Source organism: Hemiscyllium ocellatum, chromosome 29, assembly GCF_020745735.1.
Source record: "Hemiscyllium ocellatum isolate sHemOce1 chromosome 29, sHemOce1.pat.X.cur, whole genome shotgun sequence".
Taxonomy (NCBI): Eukaryota; Metazoa; Chordata; class Chondrichthyes; order Orectolobiformes; family Hemiscylliidae; genus Hemiscyllium; species Hemiscyllium ocellatum.
Genome location: NC_083429.1, coordinates 45,375,939 through 45,391,119, shown reverse-complemented (window position 1 = coordinate 45,391,119; position 15,181 = coordinate 45,375,939). Strand labels below are relative to the sequence as shown.

Sequence of the window (15,181 nt, the reverse complement as noted above, 5' to 3'; positions counted from 1 at the left end):
AGTTGGGTCGAATTTCTTGGTGCAGAATTTTGGAAACTGAATCTATTTTTGCCGCACATGCCTGTTGTTTTTCTTTTGTTGTTCATTTCTGGGGGTGCCACTAGCAAGGATATCATTTATTATCAATCTTTACCTACCCCTAAGGAGGTAGTAATGAGCCTTCTTGAACTGCTGTGGTCCATGTGGTGTGGGTACACCCACATCATTGTTAGGGAGAGAGTCCCTGGAATTTGACCCTGTGACAATGAAAGAATGCCCAATATATGCCCAAGTCAGGGTGGTGTGTGGTTTGGAGGGTAGGTTGGAGACAATAGTGTGTCATGGGTGGCTTGGTGGCTCAGTGGTTAGCACTGCTGCCTCACATCACCAGGAACCTGAGTTTGATTACAACCTCGAGCGACTGTCTGTGTGGAGTTTGCACATTCTCCCCATGTCTGTGTGGCTTTCCTCCTGGTGCTCTGGATTCCTTCCACAATCCAAAGATATGCAGGTTAAGTAAATTGGCCATGCTAAATTGCCTATGGTGTTCAGAGATGTGTAGGTTGCATTCATTAGTCAGGGGTAAATATAGGGTAGGGGAATGGGTCTGAGTGGATTCATCTTCAGTGGGTTGGTGTGGACTTGTTGGGCTGAAGGGCCTGTTTCCGCACTGTAGTGTGGTGGCACAGTAGCTCAGTGGTTAGCACTGCTGCCTCACAGCGCCAGGGACCCAGGTTTGATTCCAGCCTCAGCCGACTGTCTGTGTGGAGTTTGCACATTCTCTCCGTGTCTGCCTGGGTTTCCTCCAGGTGCTCCGGTTTCCTCCCACAGTTCAAAGATGTGCAGGTCAGGTGAATTGGCCTTGCTAAATTGCCCATGGTGTTAGGTGCATTAGTCAGGGGGAAATGGGTGGGTTACTCTTTGGAAGGTTGGTGTGGACTTGTTGGGCCGAAGGGCCTGTTTCCATCCTGTAGGAGAATCTGTGATTCGTACACCTTCCACCCTGTAATTTTAGATGAGGGAGCTTTACTGGTTGGGGAAGTTCTGCTGAAGGTGCTTTGACAAGTTGCTGCAGTGTCTGTTGTATTTAGTGCACACTGCAACCATTGTGTGACAGGAATAGACTGGGAGATGTTTAAGATTAGAGTGGTGCTGGAAAAGCACAGGTCAGGCAGAGTCCGAGGAGCAGGAAAAGCAGAAAATGAAGGGCTTTTGCCCAAAATGTCAATTTTCCTGCTCCTTGGTTGCTGCCTGACCTGCTGTGCTTTTCCAGCACCACTCTAATATTGACTCTGATCTCTAGCATCTGCAGTACTCTCTTTTGCCTGGGTGATGTTTAAACCAATGAATAGAATTCTGATAAGCTTGTATGCTTTGTCACAACTCTTCGTTGTGTGTTTTTATCTAGGATTTAAATTAAATATACAGTAATCAGTGGGGCAAATGTATGAGTATATGCTCCTAATATGAAGCCGCCTCAACTGGGAACAAATTTTGGGATTGTGGGAACACTGTCTACAATTTTCTGACAATGTATTCCCAATGAGGCAGGCTTCCTACACAGTGCATGGGATCATAACCCGTCTACTCTGCTAATGATTAGCCTGAGACATATCAGTTACCATATGCCTTTCCTCTGCAACTCTTCCTAAACCACTTTCTGTCTTGCCACTTAACCTCTTAAAGACCTATTTCCTCAACTGTAACTGTCTCTCATCCCTGTGCTTTCCATTCTCTCCTTCCAATTTCTCATTTTCCTCATGATTAGGCAACCTTTGAAGAGAGGGCTAATGCACAAGTGTGAAGTATTCCCTTACCAGGTTAACTGATTCTCAAATAAAGTGATTCAGAGTGATAGAATTGGTCAAATTCATACTCCTAGTTTTGGGGATATTTGTAATGGGAGTGTGTAACAAAAATAGCCTAGTTGTGTTTTAATTTCCAAAACTATGCGTCAAGAAATTTGATCTTACTACTGGTTCTCAACTTTTCATTATAGACTTCAAGGTGTTTCAGGAGGAGATGATTTACTTGGGGTAATTTCTTTCTCTTCCAGTAAGAGGCAATTTCATTTTTAAAATTGCCTTTTCAGGGATTTTGAGGACTGGATTTGCAATTAAGTCCATGGTTCTGTGATCAGTATAAGAAGTGATCTTGTTGAGTTGTTGACTGGAAAATGACTCAAGTCATAGAGTCATAGAGATATACAGCATGGAAACAGACCCTTCAATGCCGACCCGTCCAACCCGTCCATGCCCCCGACCAGATATCCCAACCCAATCTAGTCCCACCTGCCAGCACCCAGCCCATATCCCTCCAAACCCTTCCTATTCATATACCCATCCAAATGCCTCTTAAATGTTGCAATTATACCAGCCTCCACCACATCCTCTGGCAGCTCATTCCATACACTTACCATCCTCTGTGTGAAAAAGTTGCCCCTTAGGTCTCTTTTTATATCTTTCCCCTCTCACCCTAAACCTATGCCCTCTAGTTCTGGACTCCCCGACCCCAGGGAAAAGACTTTATCTATTTACCCTATCCATACCCCTCATAATTTTGTAAACCTCTATAAGGTCACCCCTCAGCCTCCGACACTCTAGAGAAAAACAGCCCCAGCCTGTTCAGCCTCTCCCTGTAGCTCAGATCTTCCAACCCTGGCAACATCCTTGTAAATCTTTTCTGAACCCTTTCAAGTTTCACAACATCTTTCTGATAGGAAGGAGACCAGAATTGCACACAATATTCCAACAGTGGCCTAACCAATGTCCTGTACAGTCACAACATGACCTCCCAACTCCTGTACTCAATACTCTGACCAATAAAGGAAAGCATACCAAACGCCTTCTTCACTATCCTACCTACCTGCGACTCCACGTTCAAGGAGCTATGAACCTGCACTCCAATGTCTCTTTGTTCAGCAACAGTCCCTAGGACTTTACCATTAAGTGTATAGGGCCTGCTAAGATTTGCTTTCCCAAAATGAAGCACCTTGCATTTATCTGAATTAAACTCCATCTGTCACTTCTCAACCCATTGGCCCATCTGGTCCAGATCCTGTTGTAATCTGAAGTAACCCTCTTCGCTGTCCACTACACCTCCAATTTTGGTGTCATCTGCAAACTTACTAACTCTACCTCTTATGCTCGCATCCAAATCATTTATGTAAATGACAAAAAGTAGAGGGCCCAGCACCGATCCTTGTGGCACTCCACTGCTCACAGGCCTCCAGTCTGAAAAGCAATCCTCCACCACCACCCTCTGTCTTCTACCTTTGAGCCAGTTCTCTATCCAAATGGCTAGTTCTCCCTGTATTCCGTGAGATAGAACATGGAACATAGAAAAATACAGCGCAGTACAAGCCCTTTGGCCCTCGATGTTGCGCCGACCGAAGCCTACCTAACCCACACTAGCCCAATAACCTCCATATGCTTATCCAATGCCCGCTTAAATGACCATAAAGAGGGAGAGTCCACCACTGCTACTGGCAGGGCATTCCATGAACTCACAACCTTGCTAATCAGTCTCCCATGGGGAACCTTGTCGAACGCCTTACTGAAGTCCATGTAGATCACATCTGCTGCTCTGCCCTCATCAATCTTCTTTGTTACTTCTTCAAAAAACTCATGTTTGTGAGACATGATTTCCCACGCACAAAACCATGTTGACTGTCCCGAATCAGTCCTTGCCTTTCCAAATACACGTACATTCTGTCCCTCAGGATTCCCTCCAACAACTTGCCTACCACCGAAGTCAGGCTCACCGGTTTATAGTTCCCTGGCTTGTCCTTACCACCCTTCTTAAACAGTGGCACCACGTTTGCCAATCTCCAGTCTTCCAGCACCTCACCTGTGACTATCAATGATATAAATATATCAGCAAGAGGCCCAGCAATCACTTCTCTAGCTTCCCAGAGTTCTCGGGTACACCTGATCAGGTCCTGGGGATTTATCCACTTTTAACTGTTTCAAGACATCCAGCACTTCCTCCTCTGCAATCTGGACATTTTGCAAGATGTCACCATCTATTTCCCTACAGTCTATATCTTCCATATCCTTTTCCACAGTAAATACTGATGCAAAATATTCATTTAGTATCTCCCCCATTTTCTGTGGCTCCACACAAAGGCCGCCTTGCTGGTCTTTGAGGGGCCCTATTCTCTCCCTAGTTACCCTTTTGTCCTTAATGTATTTGTAAAAACCCTTTGGATTCTCCTTAATTCTACTTGCCAAAGCTATCTCATGTCCCCGTTTTGCCCTCCTGATTTCCCTCTTAAGTATACTCCTACTTCCTTTATACACTTCTAAGGATTCACTCGATCTATCCTGCCTATGCCTGACATATGCTTCCTTCTTTTTCTTAACCAAACCCTCAATTTCTTTAGTCATCCAGTATTCCCTGTACCTACCAGCCTTCCCTTTCACCCTGACAGGAATATACTTTCTTTGGATTCTTGTTATCTCATTTCTGAAGGCTTCCCATTTTCCAGTTGTCCCTTTACCTGCGAACATCAGCCCCCAACCAACTTTTGAAAGTTCTTGCCTAATATCGTAAAATTAGCCTTGCTCCAATTTAGAACTTCAGCTTTTAGATCTGGTCTATCCTTTTCCATCACTATTTTAAAACAAATAGAATTATGGTCGCTGGCTCCAAAGTGCTCCCCCACTGACACCTCAGTCACCTGCCCTGCCTTATTTCCCAAGAGTAGGTCAAGTTTTGCACCTTCTCTAGTAGGTACATCCACATACTGAATCAGAAAATTGTCTTGTACACACTTAATAAATTCCTCTCCATCTAAACCTTGAACACTATGGCAGTCCCAGTCTATGTTTGGAAAGTTAAAATCATCTACCATAACTACCCTATTGTTCTTACAGATAGCTGAGATCTCCTTCCAAGTTTGTTTCTCAATTTCCCTCTGACTATTAGGGGGTCTATAATACAATCCCAATAAGATGATTATCCCTTTCTTATTTCTCAGTTCCACCCAAATAACCTCCTACCTTGTCCTACCTTGTCCCTGCCTGCCCTGACTGTTTGACTCATTTCTGTTCTCAGCTGTACCCGTCTCAGATCGATCTCTTTCCTCACTATCTCCCTAGGTCCCACTCCCCCCCTCCCCCCCCCCCCCCCCCCCCCCCCCACCTTACTAGTTTAAATCCTCCCAAGCAGTTCTAGCAAATCTCCCTGCCAGTATATTAGTCCCCTTCCAATTTGGGTGCAATCCATCCTTCTTGTACAGGTCACTTCTATCCCAAAAAAGATTCCAATGATCCAAAAATGTGAGCCTTCTCCCATACACCAGCTCCTCAACCATGCATTCATCTGTTCTTCCTCCTATTCCTGCCCTCGCTAGCTCATAACACTGGGAGTAATCCAGATATTACTACCCTTGAGGACCTCCTTTTTAAATTTCTGCCTAACTCTGTGTAATCTCCCTTCAGAATCTCAACCTTTTCCCTTCCTATATTGTTGGTTCCAATGTGGACAATGACCTCATGCTGGCCCCTCTCCCCCGTGAGAACATTCTGCACCCTCTCTGAGACATCCTTGATCCTGGAACCAGGGAAACAACACACCATTCTGCTTTTTCTCTGCTGGCCACAGAAATGTCTGTCTGTACCTCGGACAACAGAATCCCCGAACACAATTGATCTCTTGGAAGCCGACGTGCCCCCCGTTGCCTTAGAGCCAGTCTCAATATCAGAAACTTGGCTGTTCGTGCTGCATTCCCCTGAGATACCATCACCCGCTACATTTTCCCTGTGGGCGGCACGGTGGCACAGTGGCACAGTGGTTAGCACTGCTGCCTCACAGCGCCCGAGACCCGGGTTCAATTCCCAACTCAGGCGACTGACTGTGTGGAGTTGGCACGTTCTCCCCGTGTCTGCGTGGGTTTCCTCCAGGTGCTCCGGTTTCCTCCCACAGTCCAAAGATGTGCGGGTTAGGTGAATCGGCCATGCTAAATTGCCCGTAGTGTTAGGTAATGGGTCAATGTAGGGGTATAGGTGGGTTGCACTTTGGCGGGTCGGTGTGGACTTGTTGGGCCAAAGGGCCTGTTTCCACACTGTAAGTAATCTAATTTTCCAAAACGGCATACCTGTTTGAAATAGGTATATCCACAAAAGACTCCTGCCCTAGGTGCCGACCTCTCTCACCCTTCCTGGAGCTAACCCATCTATGTGACTGTATCTGAGACTTCCCCCCCTTCCTATAACTGCCATCCATCACATACTGTAGCTGTTGCAAATTCCTCATCGCTTTTAATTGTCTCTCCAACCGATCCACTCGATCTGATAAGATTCGCATCCAACAGCATTTATGGCAGATATAATTCGCAGTAACCCTTAAACTTTCTTTAAACTCCCACATCTGACAAGAAGTACATATCACTGCAAAGGCCATTTTTGCTCCTTCACAATCTACAGACCCAGAAAATAACACCGTCTTATTCCTCTACAAACACTGCCCCAGGTTAACTTAAGTTATTTGTCTCTAGAACGAATGATATCCCAAGTAGAGCATAATAGTCTAGAAATTCATGTTTACTTATTTTTGAGGTCCAAAGCATCCATCATTTGTAACATTTGAACAACATTCCAGATCAAAAGAATCCTATCTACTATATTGGGAATGGTAGGAATAGATGTGTCCAAGGCTTATTTCCCAAAACAGACACAGCACCCTTTACATATGCAACTGGGCACAGGTTCTAAAACCTGTTTGGAGCCCCCTTTGCACGTTGATGCGCATGAAATGTAGGTCTCTGTGTGATATCACCAAAGATCCTTAAAGAAACCATTGGAGAACCACCACCATTGGCATACTCTTCTTAAAAATACGCACCTGGAGCTCAGAGTTAGAGTTAGTATTCTATATTTCTCTAAGTTGCACTGCACTGCAGCTGACCATTGACAGTTGCTGAATACAATCCTCCCAATTGCTTCCTCCCTCTCGAGGTCACATTCCTCCATTCTGAACTGACGTCTCCTCTCCACCTCTGTCAGACTCCTCCCCCATAATCCTCCCCAGAGAAGTTATTTGCACTGTTGACATTAACTCACGGGATGTTCATCTTCTGACTGCAGTCCTAAATGCTCCTGTTTGTTGTTTGAGCCTGTGTCGTGTTATCTCGCTGTCTCTCTTTAGTAGTCTATATGTTTTCAGTCAGAATTGTAACCAGTAGGGAGGGTAAGTGAGTCAACACTTTGGAAGAAGATAGCAAACCACCTCTCCCTTTTTTTTAGAGCAGGGGCAAGATTTACGCTGAAATGTGCTGTTCTTTTTGGGTTTTTTTTTGCTGCTGAGACATGTGTTCTGTTGGACAACATCTAGATTGGTGGCAGAATGTAGCCTTGTCACTTAAATTCTGAATTCATTGAGTTTGCTCAACAACTGCTCATTGTGGTATGGTATCATTAGCAAAGTATTAATGTCTCAGGATGCGTCATAAGGACATTATCAAATAAAATTTAGCACCGCAGCAGATTTAAGAGGTATTTTTTATGTGGTAATTCATGCCTCGTTTGGATACAACCTTTGTGTCTTCACTTTATCCATGATCAAACGTTTTGCTGCATTCTTTGGTTTCAGATTTCAGAAATCTATTTCAGATTTCTATCATCTGTGGTATCTTATTTTGGCATTAAGCAATATTAGGACAAAGGAAGAGAAAATGTGGTTACTGAAGCCCCAGTGTGCCCAATATTAGCTTCTGTCAACTGCTCACCCATACAATGAGGCAATGTTGGTTTTCCCTTTCTTCATGGGACAAGGGTATCTGCATCAGGTGCTCCCGATGTGGTCTTCTCTACATTGGGGAGACTGAACATAAACTTAGGGGGCAGTTCACTGAGCATCACAGCTGGGCCCTCAGGGGCCAACTGGACCTCCCAGTCACTGCCCATTTCAATTCCCCCAAACACCCCCTTTCCGACCTGACCAACCTTGGCCTCCTCCATTGCCAAAACAAATCACACCGCAAATTGGAGGAACAACACCTGATCTTCCACCTGGGCACCCTACAGCCTGGAGGACTCAACATTGAGTTCTCCAATTTCAATTAACCTCCCTTCCCATCCCCCAATTCCCTTCCCAGCCCCTCCCCCTTCCTTCTTCTGCTCCCTGCCACCAACCGGCTTGATTTCTCCCATTGACCAATATCCTCTACCTTTCTTCACCTATCCCCACTTCACCACCCTGCCCCTGCCACCCCCTTTATCTGCAGCTCCCTCCACACCCACTGTCCCAGTCCTGAAGAAGGGTTACACCCGAAATGTCGACTTCTGCACCTCCTGATGTTGCCTGGCTTGCTGTGTTCTTCCAGCCTCCTGCCTGTCTACAAGGGCCTCACTGGCATTGTTGCAATACATCATTGCCCCTGAACTGAGTGGCTTAAAAGTGTTTTGATATTCTTTTATGAGCGTCACTTGTTAGCATTAATTTAGTAATGGGTCAACCGCTTTGTTGTGGTAAAGGACATTGTTGAAGTAGTTTTTTTAAAAAAGTAAAACCACAACAACGATTGTTCCATGACTGCTTTTAGTTCATTTTTTTTTACTTCCAGCTTTGATTGAATTTTCACATTGGCCACAGCGGGATTTGAACTCATGGCCCCATTAACCTGGGTACTGAATTACAAGCCCAGTAACATTACTACTACCATCCCTGACTAAACTGCATTGCTGTGAGATTGAAGTCATAGACTGAGTGAGGGTGGCTGATTTCCTTCCCTTATATCTTTTTTGCCACATCAATGGTAATTTCATAAAAAAAAACTGCAGATGCTGTAAGTCAGAAACAAAATCAGAAGTTGCTGGAAAACCTCTGCAGGTCTGGCAGAATCTGTGAAGAGAAATTAGATTTAATGTTTAGGGTCCAGTGATCCCAGATCTGAAACGTTACTTCTAATTTCTCTTCACGGATGCTGCCAGACCTGCTGAGCTCTTCCAGCAATTTCTGTTTTTGTGTCTGATTTACAGCATCTGCAGTTCTTCTGGGTATTTTTCAGCAATGCTAGTCCAGTGACTGTACCACTGCCTCCCTGTTGATTGCATTAGTCTAATTCCACCACTGATATTGACCTGTTGTTGACCTGTCTATCAAAATAAAAATACCATTGATTGTGATTCCTATCACCAGAATAAAGGAAACACAAGTTGTAAACCAAATCAACAACTTTTAAGTGACACAAGTCTACTGGTGAGTTAAATCCTGAGCAGGTCAGATCCTAGGGTGTCACAGTGGTTAGCACTGCTGTCTCACAATGCCAGGGACCCAAGTTTGATTCTAGCCTCGGGCAACTGTCTGTGGAATTTGCACATTCTCCCCGTGTCTGCGTGGGTTTCCTCCGGGTACTCTAGTTTCTCCCACATTTCAAAGATGTACTGGTTAGGTGGACTGGCCATGGGAAATTGCCTGTAGTGTGCAGTGATGTGCAGGCTAGGTGGATTAATCATGAGAAATACAGAGTTATAGGAATAGGGTAGGGGGATGGATCTGGGTGGGATGCTATACGAAGGGTCAGTGTGGACTAGGTGGGCCGATTGGCCTGCTTCCAAACTGTAGGGATTCAATGATTCTGTCCTGTTGTTAAAAAAGAACAGGGGATTCTGAAAATAAGCACATCTGCAGAGTGAGAAATGGAGTTTTTGTTTCAGGCTGGCCACGTTTCCTCTGGACAGGATCCTGACCATGAATGCTATTCTGTTAATATTTAACACCGTTTTGAACTTGGTAGCCAGGATATTTCTCCGACTCCACTCTATTTGTCCTCAAACACATTCCATTACTAACTTGCCCCTTCGCAGTACACCTGGTAGGTGGAAATGGCTTCTGTGTTTTTCAAGTGTGACAGGGTGAGTTGAGAAGATGGAAAAGTGAACCGAATGAATTGAAGACATGGATTCAAATTCAGTGACTGCAGCTGATTCAAATAGTTGATTAAAACTTGGGTTGAAAGATAGTCTCAGTGATGGAGACCATGAAACTGCTAGACTGTTATAAAAATCTAACTGCCTCATTAATATCCTTCAGGGAAGGAAAACTAGACATAGAAAGTGGGAGTAGGAGTAGGCTAGAGTTGAAAGTGGTGCTGGAAAAACACAGCTGGTCAGTCAACATCCGAGGAACAGAAGAATCGACGTTTCAGGCATAAGCCCTTCATCAGGATTTGGCCTCTACAGTTTTCTGACATAGCGCTTTTGGCCCACTCTCTAAGTGAAAACATTTCTCCTCATCTCAATCTGAAATGGCCCAAAGCCTATCCTGAGACTATGGCTCCTTATTCGTGAACCGTCTGACCAGGGCGATCATTGTCCCCTTTTCAGTCTGTTCAGCCCTGATAGAATTTTATATTTATTGGTAAGATCCTCTCTCGTTCTTGTAAACTCCTTTGAGCACAGGACCATTCAACCTAATCTCTCCCATACAACAAATCTGCCAACTCGTGGGGTGGCAAGGTGGCTCAGTGGTTAGCACTGCTCTCTCATAGCACCAGGGACCCAGGTTCAATTCCAGCCTGGGGTGACTGCGTGGAGTTTGCACATTCTCCCCGTGTCTGCGTGGGTTTCCTCCAGGTGCTCCGGTTTCCTCCCACAGTCCAAAGATGTGCAGGTCAGGTGAATTGGCCATGCTAAGTTGCCCATAGTGTTAGGTGCATTAGTCAGAGGGAAATGGGTCTGGGTGGGTTACTTTTTGGAGGGTCAGTGTGGACCTGGGCTAAAGGGCCTATTTCCACACTGTAGGAATGTGTTTGCTGAACTCCTTGTGTGGCAAGTAAAGCTTTTCTTAAAAAGATCAATACCACACACAATACTCCAGATGTAGTCTCACCAAGGCCCTGTATAGCTGCGATAAGACTTGTTCCTGGACTGAAAATCTTTTGCAATGAAGGCCAAACATACCAATTTGTCTTTTTAACTGCTTGCTGCACCTGCACACTTCCTTTCAGTGATTAATGTATAAGGACATCCTGCTGTATTGATCCACATTTCCTAATCTATCACCATTTAAATAATACTTGGCCATTTGGTTGTTCCTGCTAAAATGGATAACCTCACACTTATCCCTTTATATCCCATCGAGCATGCATTTTCCCACTTACTCAGTTTAACAAATCACCTTGAAGGCCTCTTGTCTTCACCACTCATAATTCCACCTTATTTTGTATGATCAGCAAAGTGGAAAATGTTACATGTGCCATCGATATGCGATCCAATTCATATGTGACTTCAGGCCCACAGCAAGAGGTTGGTCCTGAGCTGTCTTCTGAGATGGGCAACCAAGCCTTTCAGTTGTGTGTAAAATCTAGCTGCCCACCATCTTCTCAAGGGCAATGCACTGCAGAAATTCACTAAAGATCCTCAGAGAACATTTTCCAAACCCATGACTGCTTCCATCTAGAAAGACAAGGGCAGCAGGTACATAGGAAGACCACCAACCTTCATGCTCCCCTCCAAACCGCTCACTACCTTGACTTGGAAATATCTCATCGTTCCTTCACTGTCGCTGGGTCAAAATCCTGGAATTCCCTCCCTAATGGCAGGGTAGGTCAACCAACAGCAGGTGGACTGCAGCAGTACAAGAAGGCAGCTCACCACCACCTTCTCAAGGGTGACTAGGGACAGACAATAAATGCTGGGTCCAGCCAGTGATGCCCATATCCCACAAATTAGAGAAAAAAATTAGGGTCTGGCAATAATTGCTGACCTTGCCTGTGACCTCACCTTTTACAAATGCCTTTGTTTTTACAAAACTGTAAAGGAGAAGAGAGGATTTGTTTTACTTTGGATTTGATGCTGCTCAATCTTCTTTCAAAAATTCAAAGAAAAACAAATCCTCCCTTTCTCTCCAGACTTTTTTAAGAAATAAAGTCATTCGCAAGAGGTGGGGTATACTGTTGCAAGATAGTTACAGAGTAAAGGGGAGGGCTGTTAACTGAGAAATTGTGCTCCAATTGGAGAGATCAATAAGTGAACTTTGAGCATTAACCTAGAGTTCGAACAGAAGGAAGTATGAGTTATGATGTGTCATTTCAGTGAAGGATGGCAAGATTGTGAAGGAAACTGGAAAGCCACGATGACTTGAGTTGAGCCTATCAAGTGTCTTGGATCTTCCTACCATATTTAGGATGCTATGCGCATGTAGGTAGTTGTTGTCACCTGACAGCAGAGAATTTCAATTGTATCTTTCTGGTGGACACTCTGTGAGTTCAGTCAGCATGGAAAAACACAAATAAAAAAGTGTTATTATTGCAGGAAGGAGAAGTACTGTTCACTCATTCAGTACAGGGATCTTAAGGACATCAAGGACTCATAGGGTCCTTTCAGGGACCCTCAAAGGCCCAAGAGCCAGCTTTGAGTTTTACCAACATTAACTGCAGCTGAGTCTCTATACCTGACTAAATGTATATGATTCCATGTTCATTTCCCTGTTAGGGAGTTGTACTTTTAATGTTGAGTTTTATGGGTGTAATATTATTAATGATCCCTGCCTTTTTTTTTAGTCTTTACTTGCTAACCCTGTCAGTGCAGTATGCTTCCAGTTTATAAATAACCTGCGTTTATTCTGTAGGCTAATATTTTACAAAAATGTGCTTGTTCAGTCTTGTTAGTAAGATCAAGTGTCACTAACATCTTCAGCAAATTTCACAAGGAGCTGTGTTTGAGCTCACACAGAACAGTCTTTACCCCGACAATCATTCCTCCATTTTTGGGAGGGTTCCTTCCTGAGAGCTCCTGGGAATGATGAAATTTGAGAATGCGAAGCTCATTAAAAGATGCCGATATGTGACTTTCGCCCGCGGATGTTGATTGTTGTTGTCGCTTTTTTTTGTTGCGGATGGGTGAAATCGCGATTCACGGGTTTGCAGATACTGAGGAATTACTGTGTAAGCAAGTAAAGGAATAGGCCCTTCAGCCCCTTAAGCCTGCTTTTCCATTTAATAAGAACATGGCTAATCTCAAATCCACATTCCTGCTAATCCCTGATACACTTTCATTCCCTAGTTTAGTCCAAAAATGTCCAAAAGTTAGGTGAATTGGCCATGCTAAATAGCGGCACGGTGGCACAGTGGTTAGCACTGCTGCCTCGCAGCGCCTGAGACCCGGGTTCAATTCCCGACTCAGGCGACAGACTGTGTGGAGTTTGCACATTCTCCCCGTGTCTGCGTGGGTTTCCTCCGGGTGCTCCGGTTTCCTCCCACAGTCCAAAGATGTGCGGGTCAGGTGAATTGGCCATGCTAAATTGCCTGCAGATTAGGTAATGGGGTAAATGTAGGGGTATGGGTGGGTTGCGCTTCGGCGGGTCGGTGTGGACTTGTTGGGCCGAAGGGCCTGTTTCCACACTGTAAGTCTAATCTAATCTAATCTAGATAGCCCGTAGTGTTAGGTGAAGGGGTGAATGTAGGGAAATGGGTCTGGGTGGGTTGCTCTTCGGCGGGTCAGTGTGGACTTGTTGGGCTGAAGGGCCTGTTTCCACTCTGTAGGGAATCTAATCTTACCAAGAATTGATCTGCCCCTGCCTTAAAAATATTCTGCTTGCACTGCCTTTTCAGGAAGAGAGTCCCAAGGACTCCATGAGAAAGAAATTCCGCTTATCGCTGTTTTAAGTGGGCAATCCATTATTTATAAACAGTGTCCCTTAGTTCTCGTTTCACCTGTGAGAGGAACCATTGTCTCCACATCTACCCTGTCAAGACCTGTCAAGATTTTATATGTTTCAATCAAATTGTCTCTTTCTCTTCTAAACTGCAGAGGATATAAGCTCAGCCTCTGCAAGCTTTCCTCCTAAAACGATGTACTAATTCCAGCTATTAGTCTGGTAAACTTTCTCTCGACAGCCTCAAGGGAATTTACATCCTTCTTTAAATAAGGTGATCAATACTGTGCACAGTAGTCTAGATATAGTCACACCAATGCTCCGGATAACTGAAGCATACCTTCCCAATGTTTGCATTAAATTCCCCTCACAATAAATGAAAGTATTTGACTAGCTTTCCTCAATACTTGCTGTACCCCCTACATACTAATCTTTTACGACCTATGCACCAGGACACACAGATCCCTTTGCATTTCAGAGCTCTGCAATCTCTCTCCATTGAGGTTAATGCTTCTTAAAATTCTTTTTGCCAAGATGGACAACTAGTCATATTATTAATGTTGTTAATAAAGTTCCACATTTGAATTGTTCTCTTGGAAAAGACCTTTCTCTCGAATTTCCGATCGTGCTTATTAGTGGCAGCCTTTTTGGCACTAGTTTTGGTCTCCACTAGTATAAATATGTTTTCTTATACCTTCTTTATCAAAACCTTTCTAATGATCTCTATTAGGTGTTATCTCAGCCTTCTTCCCTGAGAATAGTTGACCTGGCTGTTTGGTCAAGTGAATGTGGCAAATGGACTTAAACTCTGAGGTTACTAGGGTGGGGAATAGACCAGACAGTGCACTCCCTCCTGAGTCCTAACCATTAAACTGCTTTGAGATCTGTATCTGGGTGAGGTCAGGATTGAGCTCAGTTGTGATGGCCTCCACAATCTATCAGCTTGCACATGTTCATTGCATGAACTCACACATGAAGCAGGTAACTTTGGTGAGAAAGCAGAATATGGCCAATGTCTATTAAAATGTCTCTAATTGTATCATCAAAAGAGGAAGCGAAACTAACTGCATAGCAGACTAAAAAGTCTGACATTCACAGGTGGTTGTGTCCCTGTGATATCTCATAAACAGTGTACATGTTTCATAAAAGAACTCAATTGCATAGTTTCAAACTGTCCAATATTTTGAGATCTAAAGCACACAAGTAGAAGATAAAATTCAATAAAATTATTTAAAGACAACATTTTTGTTAAATATAAAGAAGTTTGTTTGCAGAAAAATGGTGCAATGTAATTAGACGAGTGCATAGGAGGACATAGTGCCATTACATTATTGCAGCTAAATACGGTGCACTTAAGTATAACTCACCAGTTAAAATAATATGCACATACAACGTGGGAGGTAATACATGCACAGTGTGCAATTTCCATTCCCAAAAGACAGTACTACATCATTATATCCATTTTATTCCCAGGTGCTATTCCATTTTTAAAATGTGTTTGTGGCATATTCGACTCCAAAGGTCATGATTAAACAAACATTAAAGGCATAGTGGGTGATATGATACAGATAATGCTTCATATTATGTAAGTGAAATTCAGAAT

General features: G+C 44.0%; 1 protein-coding gene across 2 annotated transcripts in view; it reads left to right on the top strand.

The window, feature by feature from the left end:
• The window catches only part of sidt2 (SID1 transmembrane family, member 2), a 100,602-nt gene that overhangs the window by 13,994 nt on the left and 71,427 nt on the right, over positions 1–15,181 (top strand). The gene's annotated exons all lie outside the window — the stretch shown is intronic.